General features: G+C 49.9%; 1 protein-coding gene across 4 annotated transcripts in view; it reads left to right on the top strand.

The window, feature by feature from the left end:
- The first annotated feature begins 9,704 nt into the window (after nt 1-9,704).
- TMCO4 (transmembrane and coiled-coil domains 4) overlaps nt 9,705-16,544 on the top strand; it is a 95,639-nt gene continuing 88,799 nt past the window's right edge. For 3 of the 4 annotated variants that reach the window (XM_086715860.1, XM_086715859.1, XM_086715861.1), the window contains exons 1-2: nt 9,720-9,847; nt 14,575-14,654. The gene's annotated coding sequence lies outside the window, so the exon portion shown is untranslated. Of the gene's footprint in view, nt 9,848-14,574; nt 14,655-16,544 lie in introns of all 4 variants that reach the window. The other variant, XM_025935346.2, reaches the window with a different exon arrangement.

Raw genomic sequence — 16,544 nt, 5'->3', positions numbered from 1 at the left:
AAAGGGCTCACCCAGCGTTATATAGAGCTTTATGGGTTGCTCCGTAGACAGTCTGTCCGGTGTGAGGCCCGACTCGGCTACTTACCGGCTGTATGAATGAGTTCCTTATTTCAAACTCTCTGAACCTCAGTTCCCGCATCTATAAAAAGGGGAAATAATCACAGACTAGTGAGCATCAAACAAGAACACCTGTAGAGACCACTTGGCATGGTGTATTGGCACAGAGGACACACCAATTACGCAAACATGAACCGCTCTAGTTAGGCAAAAAGATGAATGTACCGCTCACATAACCAAAAGGTGGCAAAGGCAGTCTCCTGGTGGGCATTGGTGACGATGAAATTAGGGCCTGGGCCTTCTTCCTTCAGACTACTCTTCCCCATTTCTGTCTCCTTGTCTCTCTGCACTTGGGTTTTGTTCTCTCCGACCAGCTTTTTCCACTAGCTTGGAAACTTGACCATCTCCTGCTGGTGTCTTCCTAGCTTCACCTCCAGAAACAGACAAAGTGTCTTCCTTTGGTAAATGATGACAAATCCCAAGGAAGGACTCTGATTGGTCCTCTTGGGTCACATGCCCTCCGTGACCAGCAGGGCTGTGGCTGGCAGCCCCAATGGAATCTCGTGACGAGAGAGGAGAAGGACCTCAAAGAATGGTGCTATTTGCAGAAGAATGAGGGGCACTGAGAAGACAGACAGTAGCTGATGGCCCCATAGAGAACCTATGTGAGCAGCAGGCGTGTACCCCAATCCTCCACCCTGACTCCAGCTCATTAGAGGTCAACCTCCACCTTATTGGAGGTCTCTTTGAGGGGTTTGCCTCCTCCCCACCTAATCTCTGTCCAGGTGGCTTCTGATGATAATAGTACCATATTTGTATTTGGGGGGAGAGTATGTGTCTCAAACCTGCCAATCAAAGCATCATTAGCCTGGGCCACAGGGTTTGGTTCAAGGCTGAGCCAGTGACAGCTCCCCCTAGGAATCTTACTGGCACTACCTGGAGGGGGTGTTTTCTCCACCAGAGTTGCTAAGCTGGTAGAATGTTTGTCTGGACTTTCTGGTGTCTGTCTTGGCTCCCCTACGGGACAGATTTTTCTACTGGTAAAGCCAACCCAGGGGGAAGCTGAGCCCAGCATTCTCCCTGATAGAGAGAAGTTCCTAATCATTTTATTTGAGTACCTGGGTCGGGCATGCCTGAAACCTGAGTTTCCTCTGGAGTTTTCAATAGTCACACGAGTCAATAAATCCCCTTTCTTTGCTTACACCATTTTGACTGGTTTGTTTTTTCTTGTAACCAAAGGAACCCTGACTCATTTGCACGTGCTTGAGTTACGAGGTCACGTGCAGTGAAAGTTAAGGAGCTGATATGGAGCCCTGTGCATGTCAAAGGTAGGAAGCTGGATGCAAGTGACTAATGAAGTTGAAAGTCACAGAGAGGCAGACAAGAGGGAGGCCACGTAGCCTCTGGCTGGCAAAAAGATAACCCCATGTCCTGACTTCCCTGATCAGCAGTCTTGGTGAGTCCTAGCTGTCTGCCAATCCTATCCTGCCTGTCCATGCTGTCATATCCTTGAATATCCTTGAATATCTGTCATATCCTTGAATATCTCTCTTTAAGGAGGCTGGCTACCCAGAGAATTCCAATACCTCCTCATCCCTTCCCCAACATAAAAGCCAGTGCTCGGTGAGGCCTGTGACCTCCGTTGAGTGTTAAATGGAAGACTGTCTGGGGCAGAACACAGCATCGGTGAGTTCCTAGGGCAGACAGGAGGAAGGGGGCTGGGGCAGCCAAAAGCCTCAGGAAGGCTACGGGAACTGACTGGGTCTTGAATCAAGGATTTGATTTGAACAGCCGGAAAAAAAATGGGTTGAATGAGAATATCGCAGGCAGCAGGAAATGGGAGGCAAGCATGGGAGCTGGCTAGTACACAACATAGTCAGGGGCAGAGAGCAGACCTGTCTGAGTTGGGGATTTGTCAGCGGGAGGAAGGAGGCCATGATGGTGGGGAGGGTCCCATACACCAGGTGGCAGAGGTCCAACACTGGGCATGGAGGGCTGGGTGTGGGAGCACTCAGAGCTCCTAGCAGCCCAGAGAGTCTGAAATGGCAACAAACCCCGGAGAGAAGTCTGTGGCCACACGCATGACAAAGAAGTGTCCACTGGAGGTGAGCATGGTGTGGAGGGGGCATACAGCAGACAAGACGTCAGGAGTTCGGGGCTGTTGCTCTGCCCTGGACCCTGAACAAACTCCCTCAGGGCTTCCCTTCTAGACTCTGGCTTTCAATAGCATCCATTCCTGTGTGAGGGGGATAAAGAACAGTTTCAAATAGCATTCATTCATTCATTCATTCATTCATTCATTCATTCATCCATGCACTCAACCATTCAGAAACTATTTGTTGAGCACCTGCCAAACACGAGGCATTGGGTTAGGTCCTAGAAAGGTGAGAGTCAGTAAGACTTAAGACCACTGAATTTACACAGGGACAGACACTGAGGGCTGCCTGCTCAACAGCCATTATCCCTCCTGCCTTGAGAGAAACCTGATTTTGGAGGGGGGGGGGCAGTAGGGTGCCCAATCAATACTGGCAAGAGCAGTCTCTGCTCCGTGCCCCACCCTTCAGAGAGCCCCACTCTGACCCTCCTCCAGCCATGCCCATCCCAATGGAGAGACGAATTACAAAACTAAGAAGTTGTGCCCACCTAAGCCCACACTGTGGATACCCAGTACCCTGATATCCCCTCTCCAAAGAGCCCCGAGCTCACGTCCAGCCTATAGGAGTCAGTCTCTTCCCTGACCCATTCTCCCAAGGGTGCAGTCACCTAGGTTTGAGCAGTGGCCAAGGGCGGTTGTTTGTGGGAGGGGCAGACAGAGCTCAGATGTGTAGGCTGGAGTGTCCACACACCTGTGTGTGAGACCTCACGTGGTATGGGATGGGGGAGATGGAGGATGGGCAGTGAGCCAGGAGCCACATCCTGGCACGGAACCCCAAGGAGCTGAAGGATTCTAAATCCACGCCTGATCTTCCGTGTGGTTCTGAAGGTGTATCTATCGGGCTGGACATGTTTCATTTATCATTTTGTGTTTTTGCCCTGAGCCCCACAAATGTTAGGGCTGGCTTGTTCCCATCTACAGGGGTCTGAACCAGTCTCTGTGGCAGATCCTTCCTTTCCCAGAGTCCCTGGCAGCCAGGGATGGTCATGTGACACAGACATGTGATCCTAACGAGGGGGCTTCTGGGAAATCGTTTCCACCCTGACCGTAGGGGAGAATCCCATGAGGAAAGGCCCACGAGGAGAGCTCCCTGTTTCCTCTTTTCTGCTTTTGAACATAACTACTGAAGGATGAGTGCCCCCGAGGGAGCCATCTTTGGACCACAGGACAGAGTGGTCCAACGTGCCAAGGGTGAGAAAAAGTGGAAAAAGTGTAGGCCGTTGCTGACATCACTGAGCTACCGGACCAACTATGGAACCACCTCCCTCTGGATCTTATGCTCCATAAGTCATCAATGTCATGATGTGGGCCACCGTGCTGGTCAATGTCTGATAGTCATAGCAGTGGCTTACCATCCTTTGGAAACGTACGTTCTAAAGACCAGTGAGAGAAACTGGCGTGGCTGGAAGACCGCCCATCTGGCTGGTAACCATCATGCCAGCCCATGGGGAGGATTTTCCTACAGGTGAAGTCAACCTGAAGGAAATCAAGAATTTTTTTTTATCATGTCTGCATACCACTTTTACTATTATTTTTTTTTAAATAATCCCATTTTTCTGAGCTTAATGTTTCATTTTTTATTTTAAATGTTTAAGATATTTTTTATTTAATTAATTATTTTATTTATTTATTTATTTATTTATTTATTTATTTATTTATTTAGAGACAGAGTGCTCACAGGGGAGAGGCAAAGAGAGAGGGAGATACAGATTCTGAAACAGGCTCCAGGCTCTGAGCTGTCAGCACAAAGCCTGATGCTGGGCTCACACTCATGAACCGTGAGATCGTGACCTGAGCCGAAGTGGGACTTTCAACTGACTGAGCCACCCACGTGCCCCTGTGCTTAATGTTTTAAAAAGAAATAGGTCACTGTCATACATTAAAAAAAATTTCTTTTTGCATTATAGGAAGTAATTCTTAATAACTTAAAAAATGAGGGGCACCTGGGTGGCTCAGTCGGTTGGGCATCTGACTTCAGCTCGGGTCATGATCTCACGGTTCATGGGTTCGAGCCCTGTGTCAGGCTAACACTGGAGAAACGGGAGAGGACACGTGGTTCTTAGGTCAGAATTCTGTACTATCTTTGTAACTTTCTATCAGTCTGAGACCATTCCAAAATACAAAGGCTATGAAATAAATAAATACCAGAAAGCTCACATCCTAACTTGGTATTTTGGAGAGCCAAAGGCTCTGAGCTGAGGCCTATTCTCCCTTTGCTAAAAAGGAAAATTAGCAAATGCTAAAAGAGCGCGGTGAAATATTGCTCAGCCCTAAAAAAAGAAGGGAGTCCTCCATTGTGGTCCTCCAACATGGAGGAACCTGGAGGACATTGTGTTGTGAAATAAGCCAGATACATAAAGGCAAATACAGCATCTGAGCTCACTTTTGTGTGGGGGCCCAGCTCATGATCTCATGGCTCGTGGGTTCGAGCCCCACATGGGGCTCTGTGCTGACAGCTCAGAGCCTGGAGCCTGCTTTGGACTCTGTGTCTCCCTCTCTCTTTGCCCCTGCCCTGTTCGTGCTTTGTCTCTCTCTCAAAATTAAAATAAACATTAAAGAAATTGTACCTTGGGGCGCCTGGATGGCTCAGTCAGTTAAGCGTCCAACTTCAGCTCAGGTCACGATCTCATGGTTCGTGGGTTCGAGCCCCACATTAGGCTCTTTGCTGACAGCTCAGAGCCTGCAGCCTGCTTCGGATTCTGTGTCTTCGTCTCTCTCTGTCTGTCAAATATAAATAAACATTAAAAAAAGTTTTTAAATTGTACCTCAAAAAAAAAGAAAGATGCAATGGCATTAAACTATGTTTTCAGTGGAATAAGGATTGAAGGGAACAACTTTTTCATGTATGATCCAAGAGGTTCATGTAAGTTCATGTGCCAGCTAAAGTTACCTCACATACCACTGATGATGTGGGTCTCATCCATTAGAAAATATCAGACCAGGGGCAAGTGCAAAGCATTCTTAGATAAGAAGCAGGCAGAGGTCGTCACCCAAGCCTCTGTATAAGAGATAAGACAGAGGACTGTGAAATGATCACCTAACACACAGGAACAATGGGGGGAAATACTAACCCAAGCGGCTTTGACCCCAACCTCCTGCTGCTTAGCTTAGCCAATTCCAATTCATTGCACCAATTGAAGGTCCAATTTAACAAAAAGATGTTTAATTCTCTGGGTCAAAGATGCCTTGGAAATTCAAACAAGGGATTGCTCATCAATATAACAATATCCATGGTAACCACAGACCATCTGCAGCACCCTCCACTGTGGGCCTCCTCTGATGGTGGGTCCATTTCCTCCCCAGGGGAGCCCTATTTATTTCTGACTGTTGTTAGGAAAGAAGTGACCGTAAACATTCTTCTGGGTCCTTCAGTCTCAAGTTCAGCATAAGGGCATCATAAGCATACTCTACAGGAGGGGATGAGTAACTGTCATCGGTGACATCACCCCCGTATTTCAGTTCCATTCAACACACACCAATGCCAGGCCAGTCCCACCTACATCCTGGAAGGACAGACATCTATTGGACATAGTGAAGGAGCCGTCTCCTGCTGAGGATTCATGATCTGAAAGTCATCTAAATAGTTCTGAACCTGTATTGATATTTAAGCCTCTGAAAAGACAGGAGAGCAGAATCAGTCGGGTCTGGGATGGAATCCTGGCTCTGCCATTTTGCAGAGAGTTGACGCTGGCCAAGTTATTTAACCTCTCTGAGCTTCAGTCCCTTCCTCTTCGAAACGGGGCTAATCACGGTATCAACTGCACAGGATCGAATGATATACAGTAAGTATGGAAAGCATGTAGCATCAGCCACAGGATAGTGTTCCCTAAACAGTATCCATGGTTACAATTTTGGGGAGAATGACACCCAACCATTTGGTTGTTCCAAACCTGACTGATCATCAGAATCATCAGGGGGAACTTGTTAAAAATAGAAATTCTCAGACTTCCATACCCTTGAACAATTCTAAATAGAATAGGTCTGGGACTAGACTCAGGAATCTATGCCTCCATTATGCGCTTTCATTGTGCCTAGCCCATAGAGGGCAGTCAACAGAGATAAGCCCCTTCCCCAGCCTGGCTATAGCAATAGCTTCCTAACCAGTTGCCTGTGTCCACGATTACCCCCGTGTCCTTGCAAGGAGCCAGTGGGATCCTTTTAAAAGGTGGGATCATGTCATATCACTGCCCCAGACCTTCAACAATTCTCCATCTCATGCAGAATAAAATCCATAGGCAAGGCCCTATATCAGTGGTCTCTGAAGCTAAGCACACATCAGAAATACCTAGTGAGGTTGTGAACAATGCCTATGCCTGACCAGACCCCAGACCGACAGAATCAGAATCTCTGGGGGTCGGGCTCAAGTAGAATTGTCAGAAAAAATATAGGATACCCAGTTACATTTCAGATACACAATGAATTTTTTTTAATTTATTTATCTTGAGAGAGAGAAAGCACCAGCAGGGCAGGGGCAGAGAGAGGAGGAGAGAAAGAGAATCCCAAGCAGGCTCCACACTGTCAGCACAGAGCCTGACTCTGGGTGAGGGCTCAATCCCACAAACCGTGAGATCATGAACTGAGCTGAAATCAAGAGTCGGACGCCTAACCAGCTGAGCCACCCAGGAGCCCCTGAATAATTTTTTAATAGAAGTATGGTTTGGGCAACAGTGGGACATACTCACACTAAAAAGTATTTATTTGTTGTGTACCTGAAATTCATATGTAACTGGGTTGTCCTATATTTCTATTTGCTCTAATCTGGTGACCCCAGCATCAGCTTTTTACAAAGCTCACGGTGATATATGGCCCTCACTGCCTCCCTACTTTCGTCTGTTCCCCCACGCCCCGCCCTCCCCCCCCACCAAGCTCTCTCCTCTGGCCTTTTCCTTGAAAGTGTCAAGCACATTCCCCCTTGAACACCTTTGCAGTTGCTGGCTTCCTCTCACTTCCAATGTCCCCAGCAAGCCTCCCTGACGACCGTGATAGCATCCCCTCCGTCAGTGCCCTTCACCCTGCTTCCCTTTTTCTTGATAACACGGCTCCCTGGCAGATTATCTATTTGTTATTCCTGTCTGTCTCGCCTCTCCCCCATAAACTAGAATGCAAACGCCATGTCTTTGCTGGAAATCCTTCGGTTCTTTCCCTGGCTGTATCTGCAATGGCTAGAACCTCACCAACTTTCAGTAAATTCTGGTTGAAGTAGGTAGTGGGTATGAGAAGGCGTCTCCTTCCAGCACAACCCCCTAAACATTCCTTTGGGAGGAGCTGATAGAGGCCGTCTTAGTAGAAAAGATGTTTACCGAGAGTAATGGCTTATTTTTTCTGAGCGTGTCTTGCGTGCTACTGTTCAAAGCACTTTCCCTTTATTTTCTTATCAAATCCTTATCGATAAATAAAATCGATATTTTATTTTATATTTTTTTAAACTGAGTTGAATCCTCAGCAGCTTTTTTTTTTTAAGTTTATTTATTTTTGAGACAGAGAGAAACAGAGCATGAATGGGGGAGGGGCAGAGAGAGAGAGGGAGACACAGAATTGGAAGCAGGCTCCAGGCTCTGAGCCATCAGCCCAGAGCCCGACGCGGGGCTCGAACTCATGGACTGCGAGATCGTGACCTGACCTGAAGTCGGATGCTTAACCGACTGAGTCACCCAGGTGCCCCTAAAATCGATATTTTAAATAAAATATCGATTAAAAAAATCCTTTATTTTCTTATCGAATCTTACAACAATCCTTGTAGATTGTGGAGGCCATAATTATCCTCAGTTTACAGATGAGGAAAGTAAATTCTTCAGTGCACAACACCAAACCTCGACACTTTCAAAAGCCTATGCCAGAGGAGTAAACATCTTTTCTCCACCTTTCCTACCTGTAGCCTTGATTATGGGTTAGGTCCTGTGTGCTGTTCCGTGGGGGTGGCTGGGGTGAGAATGGTTAAGTGGGCATGGCTGTAACTGGATCCAGTGTCCAGAGTCAAGAGTGTTCAACAAAGGGTCTCTAACAAATTAGAGACCGGGCAAAACCACTGTGTGGAGTGGTGCCTGGTCCAGCATTGTTCCACACAATCTTGCTGGAAGGGGCCACCAGACATTGAGCAAAGGGGGGGCTGCCTGAAGCTTTTCTGTTGGCGTCCGCTTCCATATGGTTATTACTATTCCATCTTGCACAAAACCCGCATGATCATGTATAAGCCCCTAAGCCCCTGAAGAGTGCACACCATTGACCCATTTGACCCTCACAAGAGCCCTGTAGGTAGGTAGAGCAGCTCTTCTTAATGATTACTGGCCAGTGGGGCAATGAGGAGCTGGAAGCATACAGCATTCCACAAGAGGCATGAGTCAACGGCTCTGCCCTGGAAGCTGGTCTCTGACCCTGTCCAGTGCCTTTTCCATTCGTGGTATTGAGCTGTCTTCACCAGGAGAAAGAGCTTTGTGGCAATTCTGGCTTTGGCTTTGGCTCCGGCACTTATTAGCTCTACAGCTTCTGCACAGCCTGGACCTGATCCTCAGTTTCCTGTCCTGTAGAATGGGTATGATGAGAATTCACAAGGTTGCCAGAGGAATAAAGAGCCATTCTTGCATTCATTAAATTCTGGACACCTACCAAGTGCCCAGCACAGTCCCCGAGGCTGGGCACACGGCAGAGGACAAGGTAGCCGAGACCCCCTACACTCAGAGTTCTTAAGTTCTAGTGGGGATGATGACAGACAGATTGTCAAATAAACAAACAGGAAAATAAATTAATCCCATACAGTGGTAAGTACTACCATTAAAAGAGAACAGAAGCGGCACCTGGTGTGTGATTCTCTGTGCTCAGAACAGTACCTGGCACACAGTAGGTGCTCAGTAAATATTTGTTCAATGACTGAATGTGGCTGGTGGTCAGGGAAGACTCACAGAACCTCCCTGAGTGGAAAGCTAGAAACAGACGCAGGAAAAGGCAGGTCTCCGGGCAGAGCGCCAGGCACATAAACCCCAAACGGAAAGACCCCGTGACTGGCCCAAACTTAGCGTTAGACAAACCGAAAGAAGAATCACACAGGCCATCGCTATGTCAATACTCTGCAAATTTCAAAGTGCTGTGTACACATGCAGCAAGGTTGTTTCTGTGGCTGGCTCCTTGATGTCACACGCTTTACTTTTGAAAATGTCCATCCAAGTGCTTTCTGGCCCTCCACTCTGGGACCAAGCCCCAGGCTAGCAGTGTCCTCAAGGTGGAACCTCGAAGGGCCTTCTCTCTGGCCCTGAGGTCCTGCTGTTTCCTGGAAGGCCAACAGACCCACACACCGCGTTTCGCGCTCGGGTTGGCCCGTCACCTCCTGACGCCGGCACCCCTGTCGTGGAGTGGCGACCAAGAGAAAAGGGCTGGGACACTTAGGAGCCTGGGTTCCGGAACGCCGACTCACACACAAGCTCGGGAAGGTCTGCGCTGGCGGCGGCACCACTCGGGCAGGAAGGGCGGGGCCGAGCGGGAGGGGTGGGGCGGGGCCGAGCGTGAAGGGGCGGGACTGCCGGGAGCTCGTTGCTGCGCCGGCCGCGGAATCGCCCGAGCGGGCGGGGCGGGGCGGGGCGGGGCCGAGCGGGCGGGGGGAACCGGAGGAGTCCTTGCCTTTGCCGCCGCTGCCGCCGCCGCCAGGTAAGTAGTACGGGTTCAAGTGGGCCGCGGGTGGAGCTCCCCCACCCCAGGGCCACTCCCCGCGGCTGCCCGCACGAGGGTTGCCTCTGCGTGGCCCGGCCGACCCGGCCCCGCGGGCCTTTGCCCTCCCCCACCCCACTCTCCGCCCTCGTGGGCGCCAGGCCTCCCGAGGAGTGGCCTCACACTGCTCCCAGCGTTGACTGCAGGTGTCCAGGCTGCCTAGTTGTTGCTTGGTTTCTTTCAGAAGGGAAAGTGCCTCTAGAAATGACGTAGGGCGACAGATGGGGAAACTGAGGCCGGGCAGAGCACTCAGGCCATTCCCTGCCTCCCGGCTCAGGGCTGTGAGCCCTTAAAGGTCGCCCAGCTCCTCCCTTGGCAAGTGAGGACGCTGCTCTGGTCCTGGGAGAGGAAGGAACTTGCCCAAGGTCACACAGGGTCGCGGGCTTTCCCTTGTCGCAAGTGGCCCCTCCACGAACCGGTGAAGAAGGCTTCCGGGCACCCCTGATGTCCTCTCTCCTTGCCCCTGCGGCTTTCTGAGCTCACAGCACACCTTCAAACTGAGAATTCCAAGGTGGGGCTGGGAATTCCTTCTGGAAAAAAGCCCCCAATTACAGATGGGCCATGTTTCTCACCCTGCCACCTGTTGACAGAGTAGGAAAGAAGGACTAGCACTACTAACTTTTGAGGGGATTTGACAGCTAGGTAAACAGGCTGCGAGAGATGACTTCCCCAAGACAGTACCCCTAGGGAGGAGAACATTTTAAAACCTGGGTTACCTGTGCCGGGCACAGAGACGGAGTAGGCGTTCACCATGTCCTTTCTCTGGAGCCACAGCTGGGAGTACAGCGGGGCTGGACTCTGGGCCTTGACCTAAGACTAGTGCCTAAACACGAAGTAGGAGTGAACGTGTTAGTTCTCTTTTCCCTGACTCAGGGTTTATTTCACTGCAGAAAATATGAAACCCCGTTAAGCTTTAGGGCTATCCATTCATTCATTGGACAGATATTAATTGAGCACCGACTGTGTGCCAGTGTGTAATGTTTAGGCACTGAAAATACAGCAGCGAACAAGGCAAGTGCTGCCCTTGGGGAGTATACTACAAAGAATGGAATAAAATCCTGCTCTTGGGGAGTGGGGGGAGGGTTGGGGAGGGCTGAGCAGAGAGGAGAGACCATTGGAATCTTACCAACTGTGAAGTATGTGAAGAGGGCAGAGAGAGACTGAACCTCAGAGCCTCAAACCCTCGTGGGCATCTATCTAGATGCTCAGCCAGCCTGAGCGTTCTCCCCAACTCCCCAGGAATTTGGTAGGGGGTGGGAAGGTCGGTGGATAGAGAGTGGTCCAGCCAACCTCAGAATCCATAAACCTGGCATTGCCACTCTATAGCTGTGATGTGACCCCCCCACCTCTGTGAGCCTGTCATTGTTATTCAGCAGGGGTCATAAAAGTGCATAGCGTTGATGATACCACGTCCGAATGCTTCTCAAATGGTAAAGCATGGTCCAAAGTGTGGCCTGTATCAGAGGCCTTGCCAAGTCAGGTGTAAGCAAAGGTGTATTTATTCAGAGGCTCCGGTGTCCCTGTTGGTAACCTGTTACTGCCCTCAGTAGAGAAATGTAAGAAAGAGGCAGAGGTGGGGGTGGCTGACTTCCAGGCGAGGAGGCTCGAGACACAGAATGTTTGCAACAGTCAGCATTTCAGCCTTTACAACCCTTGCTGTCACATTCCACACACAGGGATTGAGCGCCTTCTCTGCCAGGCACTGTTGTAGGGAGCATCAGGGAAACGACACAAAAGCCACTGCCCGGTGGAGCTTTTTCTGGAGAGACAGACCACAAACAAGTAAACCTGTAATCGATCCATTGTGCATTGGTGACAAATTTGATAAGGAAGTTACGCAGGGTCTGCTGGGAGGGAGGAGGGGTGGGGCCCCCTCTTTTGCTAAGGAGCCTGGGGGGAGAAGCACTGATGTCCTGAGCATTGTCCACTCTGACCCTGACCCTCCTAGGGGAGGAGACTGGCACTTAAGCAAGCAGCTGTTAGACCCGAAAGCAGGTGAGGGGCTGGCCAGATAAAGCCTGGGGGGCGGGGGGGTGTCCAGAGGCAGCAGGCTCCAGTTCAGCTGCACAAATCCAGGGAGGCTCATGGCAATCCCTGAGCCCCTTTGATAAAGTAGAGAAGAATCTGGAGTTTGAAGTCACACAGGCCTGTGGGGGTGCATCCAGGCATCGCTATTTGCCAGATGTGTGGCCTTCACCTCTATTGGCCTCAGTTTTCTCATATGTAAAATGGGGACAATGATAGTTTCTTCCTCATAAGGCGGTTGTGAGGCTGAATTGGGCTCATGAGAATAAGCTGGCAGGAAATCTTCGCTGATTTTAGTATTAAACTGTACTTTTGAAAAAGGACATCTTTTGGACACCGAGAGATCGGCATGAGTTGAGGCCCGAGGTGGGCATCCCAGTGTGGGCTAGAAGCCGCAGATAATGCAGTTTGGCTAAGGCCTGGCTGGAAGAAGGGGACTGGAGGAAAATGAAGATGGAAAGACAGGTTAGGTCTGTCCCAGAAGTGCCTGGGCTGGCTGCAAAGCGGGGTGCTAGCCTGTGGCCACATGGGAACTAGTGAGAGTCATCTAATTTGGTGGCTTTCAATTTGTGTTTGAAATCTTTTGGGCCACCTCAGGACATCAGCTAGACTAAAGAGAGTGGTGCAGCATCATAGCTGAGACGGCTACCTCTGGGCTAAGGCCCGGGTGCATTTAAATCCCACATTACTTGCCCGGTGACCTTAACCTTCACTTCTCACGGCCTCTCTGTCTCTCTCGTAGATTGGAGATACCTACCTTGTAGGGCTGGTTGGGAGGAAATGAAATGATGTGTGCGAGGGGGTGGCACACGGCTAGCACCGTACCGAGAATTTACTGTTACAATTCTTTAAAATTTAATTGTGGGGGCACCTGGGTGGCTCAGTCGGTTAAGCGGCCGACTTCGGCTCAGGTCATGATCTCGCGGTCCGTGAGTTCGAGCCCCGCGTCGGGCTCTGTGCTGACTGCTCAGAGCCTGGAGCCTGTTTCAGATTCTGTGTCTCCCTCCCTCTCTCTCTGACCCTCTCCCATTCATGCTCTGTTTCTCTCTGTCTCAAAAATAAATAACGTTAAAAAAAATTTAAAAAAATAAAAAATAAAATAAAATTTAATTGTGATAAAATAACATAAAACTTACCATCTTAACCACCTTTAAGCATGCAGGTCAATAGTGTTAAGTATATGCACATAGTCGTGCAACCTATCTCCAGAACTTTTCCACTTGCAAATCTGAAACTCCGGATCCATTAAACACCTGTCTAGTTCCCCTTCCCCCAGTCCCTGGCCACCATTCTGCTTTCTGTCTCTATAATTTGGACTACTCTAGGTACCTCACATTAGTGAAATCATGCAGTATTTGTCTTTCTGTGACTGGCTTATTTCACTTAGCATAATGGCCTCAAGGTTCATCCATGTTGTAATATGCCAGGATTTCCTTCCTTTTTGAAGGCTGAGTAATATTCCACGGGATCGATTCCTTTCTTACTGTTCGTCCATTCATCCATTGGCGGACTCTTGGGTTACATGCACCTTTTATTTAGCTGCTATGAACGTGGGTGTGCAGATGTCTCTGACACCTTGCTTTCACTTCTTTTGAGTGGAAAATACCCAAAGGTGGTATCGTGGATTATTTTACTGTTATAATTTGAAGGTGGGGCATTGAAGGTCCCCACCGTATCTCCCCTCGCCCACCGGACCAGGAGAAGTCCCTGGGGCCCTGTGGGGCCGTTTGAGAACCAGTGGATCGTGTGGATCATTACAAGCTTTGCCTCCCCACCCCCACCTCCTTCCTCGGCAAATGTGCCTCACGTTATATTCTAGTTACTCCCAAGCAGAGACCACCATTCATTCAACAAATGTTCGTAAGTGCCTACCGTGCTTACGTAAGGGCAGGAAGAGATAGACACTGAGCCGTAAGTGTAAACCGGAAAATGATCTATTAGGTCAGACGGTGATTCGTGCTGTGGACCAAGTGCAGGCGCCAGGTAAAGAGGATTGGGATGGAAGGCAGGGACAGGGTGGTCTCACCGAACCGTGAGATTTGAACAGAGACAGGAGGGAGGCGAGAGAGCTGGCCATGCGTTTGTCTGCAGGAACAGCATTCCGGGCAGAGGGAACAGGCAAGTGCAAAGGCCTTGAGATGAGAGCGTGCCTGGTGGGCTCCAGGAGCGGCAAGGAGGATGGTGTGGCCGGAGCAGAGCTAGTGACGGGAGAGGGGGCGGAGGGCAGAGAGGCCAGGGGCCAGGTTGCATATGGACCAGGCACCACTGGAAGAACTGTCGAGCATGGAAAGGGGATTAGTAGAGGTTTGGAGCAGAGAAGGGACATGAGCTGACTTCAGGGGGAGACGGAGCTCACTGGCCACTGCGTGGTGGACAGCCAGGGGGGAGAGCAGACGGAGCAGGAAACCGGTGGGGAGACTCCCGCTGGGATCCACCTGAGATAATCTCGGCTTGTACCTGGGTGCTAGTCGGGGAGGAATGGGGCGACCACAACGTGGACGAGATGTCATACAACCTGAGTATCTACCCCAGGGGCACGCTGTCACCCTACTCCACCACCTACTATCCTCCAGGCTGCTGAGGTGAGATGGGATAGGAACTTTCCCTCTGGGCCAACATCTCTTTTTTCTTCCGGTCTGTAGTGGAATTGTCTGAAACCCTCTGGGTTCTTCTGTTGCCATGGAGACCTCCTGAGATGCTACATCTGCCACTGGCTTCCCATGTAAGTTCCAGATAGAGGTATAGAATGAATGGGTTTCTCTCCTAAAATGCTGGAGGGGATTGGGAGATGGGGAATGAACTGGAACTGTCTAGAATCCTCCCTTCTAGGATGATCCCAAGGGTGTGGGGGGGGGTATGGGTGTGTGTGGGCATGAGCTCAGAACTACCATCTTTAGAGTTTCTGGCCTAAAAACGGTGCTGTGTCTCTATTTGTTGTGAAGAATTTCTTCGGTCACATGCTTTTCTTCCTCCTTGGCTTCAACACAGTTCATTCCCCAGCCCTCCCGTAATATTGTAGTTATCCCACTAGTGATGCTTATTTTATTGTACTTCAGTCTCATTCATAAAAACTCAACTGTAACCAGTTAACCAGAAAAAGAAGGAAAGAGAGAGAAAGAGAACACTTTCCCCGCCCTCTCCACACACATACATTCACATCAAATTTGACCTTGGTGTTCACTGGCTGCTCCAAGGGGGGAAAAAAGTACATAATGGGCTGGCTTGTAAGAAAAACACAAGAAATTCATCCTTGCATGTGATCTTCTAAAGAAAGGCTCAGGTCATGGAGTTTTAAGGGTGATTTAAAGGACATCCAAGGATAACATTGATCATACTGGTTTTCTCCTCGGTGCTGACTTTGGAGGTTTTCATCCCCCCCAAGGAGAAATCCCGCTGTGTTGTTTATGGTGTTAGTTAACGATTATCGGTTGAGTGCCTACTGTGGGTGCATGCAGAGCCGAGGACAGATGTGGAGTGGCTCTCTGCCCTCACTACTGACAAAAATAGCTCAACCAGTTTTTGGTTTTGGTTTTGTTTTTTTTTTCGGTGGTAGGTAATGTAGCTGGCTAGATAAAACTCATAGTCACAGACCATCATGACAAGGCCCGCTCTGGCATGCCTGTCCGTCCTGGGCCTGGGCTGTGCAGGCTAGCCATGGCTGAGTGTTCACCCCGTTCATTCTCACTATGTATATGTTCTTTCCCTGCCAGTTGGTCAAGTGCAGGTCAAGTGCAGGCCTTTCTCAGAGTTCTTGGTATCTCCACAGTACCTGGACTAGAAGCTACTCTGTCCATCGGTGACCTCCAAGGCCGTGGGTGCTGCTGGACCAGCTGTGTGCACACTAGGTGGCCCCAGGGCATGGAGTCACCACTGGCCCCGACCAGCAAGGTCTTTTTCTCACTGCAGGAATCCAGCTCTCCCTCTCGAAATCGGTTTAGCTTCTCAGACATACTTGGGCATCTCAGCTCAACTTGGACCGGAGCCTGATGCTAAATCAGACCAAGGGGGAGAGTCCCCTGTGAGGACCAGTGTATACAGTTCAAGGGTACATCTCCCAGCCCCACCACACTCCCTCAGTGAGCTGGGGAGCTGCCACCACACTCCCTCAGCTGGCATAGTTGGGGGACCCAACCCATGCAAGTGGACAGTCCGTAGGGTTGGGACCAGGGGCTCCTCCATCACAACAAACTGGGTAGGTGTGTCACACTACCCCCTGTCCATCTTGTTGATTACAAGACCTGTTTATTGGTCAACGGAATGGGACTTAACTGGGACCTCAGCCCCGTGGGCTTGGTGGGCCACATGAGACCAGGGCTTTCTGAGATAAAGCACTCCTTTTCTGGGGCAAGAGCAGCGTTGTTTTTAATTAAAAAATTTTTCGGGGGCACCTGGGTGGCTCAGTTGGTGAAGCCTCTGACCTCGGCTCAGGTCATGATCTCACCGCGTGTGAGTTCGAGCCCTGCATCGGGCTCTGTCTTGACAGCTCAGAGCCTGGAGCCTGCTTTGGATTTTCTCTCTCTCTCTCTCTCTCTCTCTCTCTCTCTCTCTCTCTGCCTCTCCTCCTCTCACACTCTCTCTCTGGCTCTCAAAAAAATGAATAAATGTAATAAAT

Source organism: Puma concolor, chromosome C1 (genome assembly GCF_028749965.1).
Source record: "Puma concolor isolate L17-30 chromosome C1, mPumCon1.1.hap2, whole genome shotgun sequence".
NCBI classification, from domain to species: Eukaryota; Metazoa; Chordata; class Mammalia; order Carnivora; family Felidae; genus Puma; species Puma concolor.
Note: the sequence above shows the minus strand (reverse complement) of the source record. Positions and strands in the feature narration are given on the sequence as shown.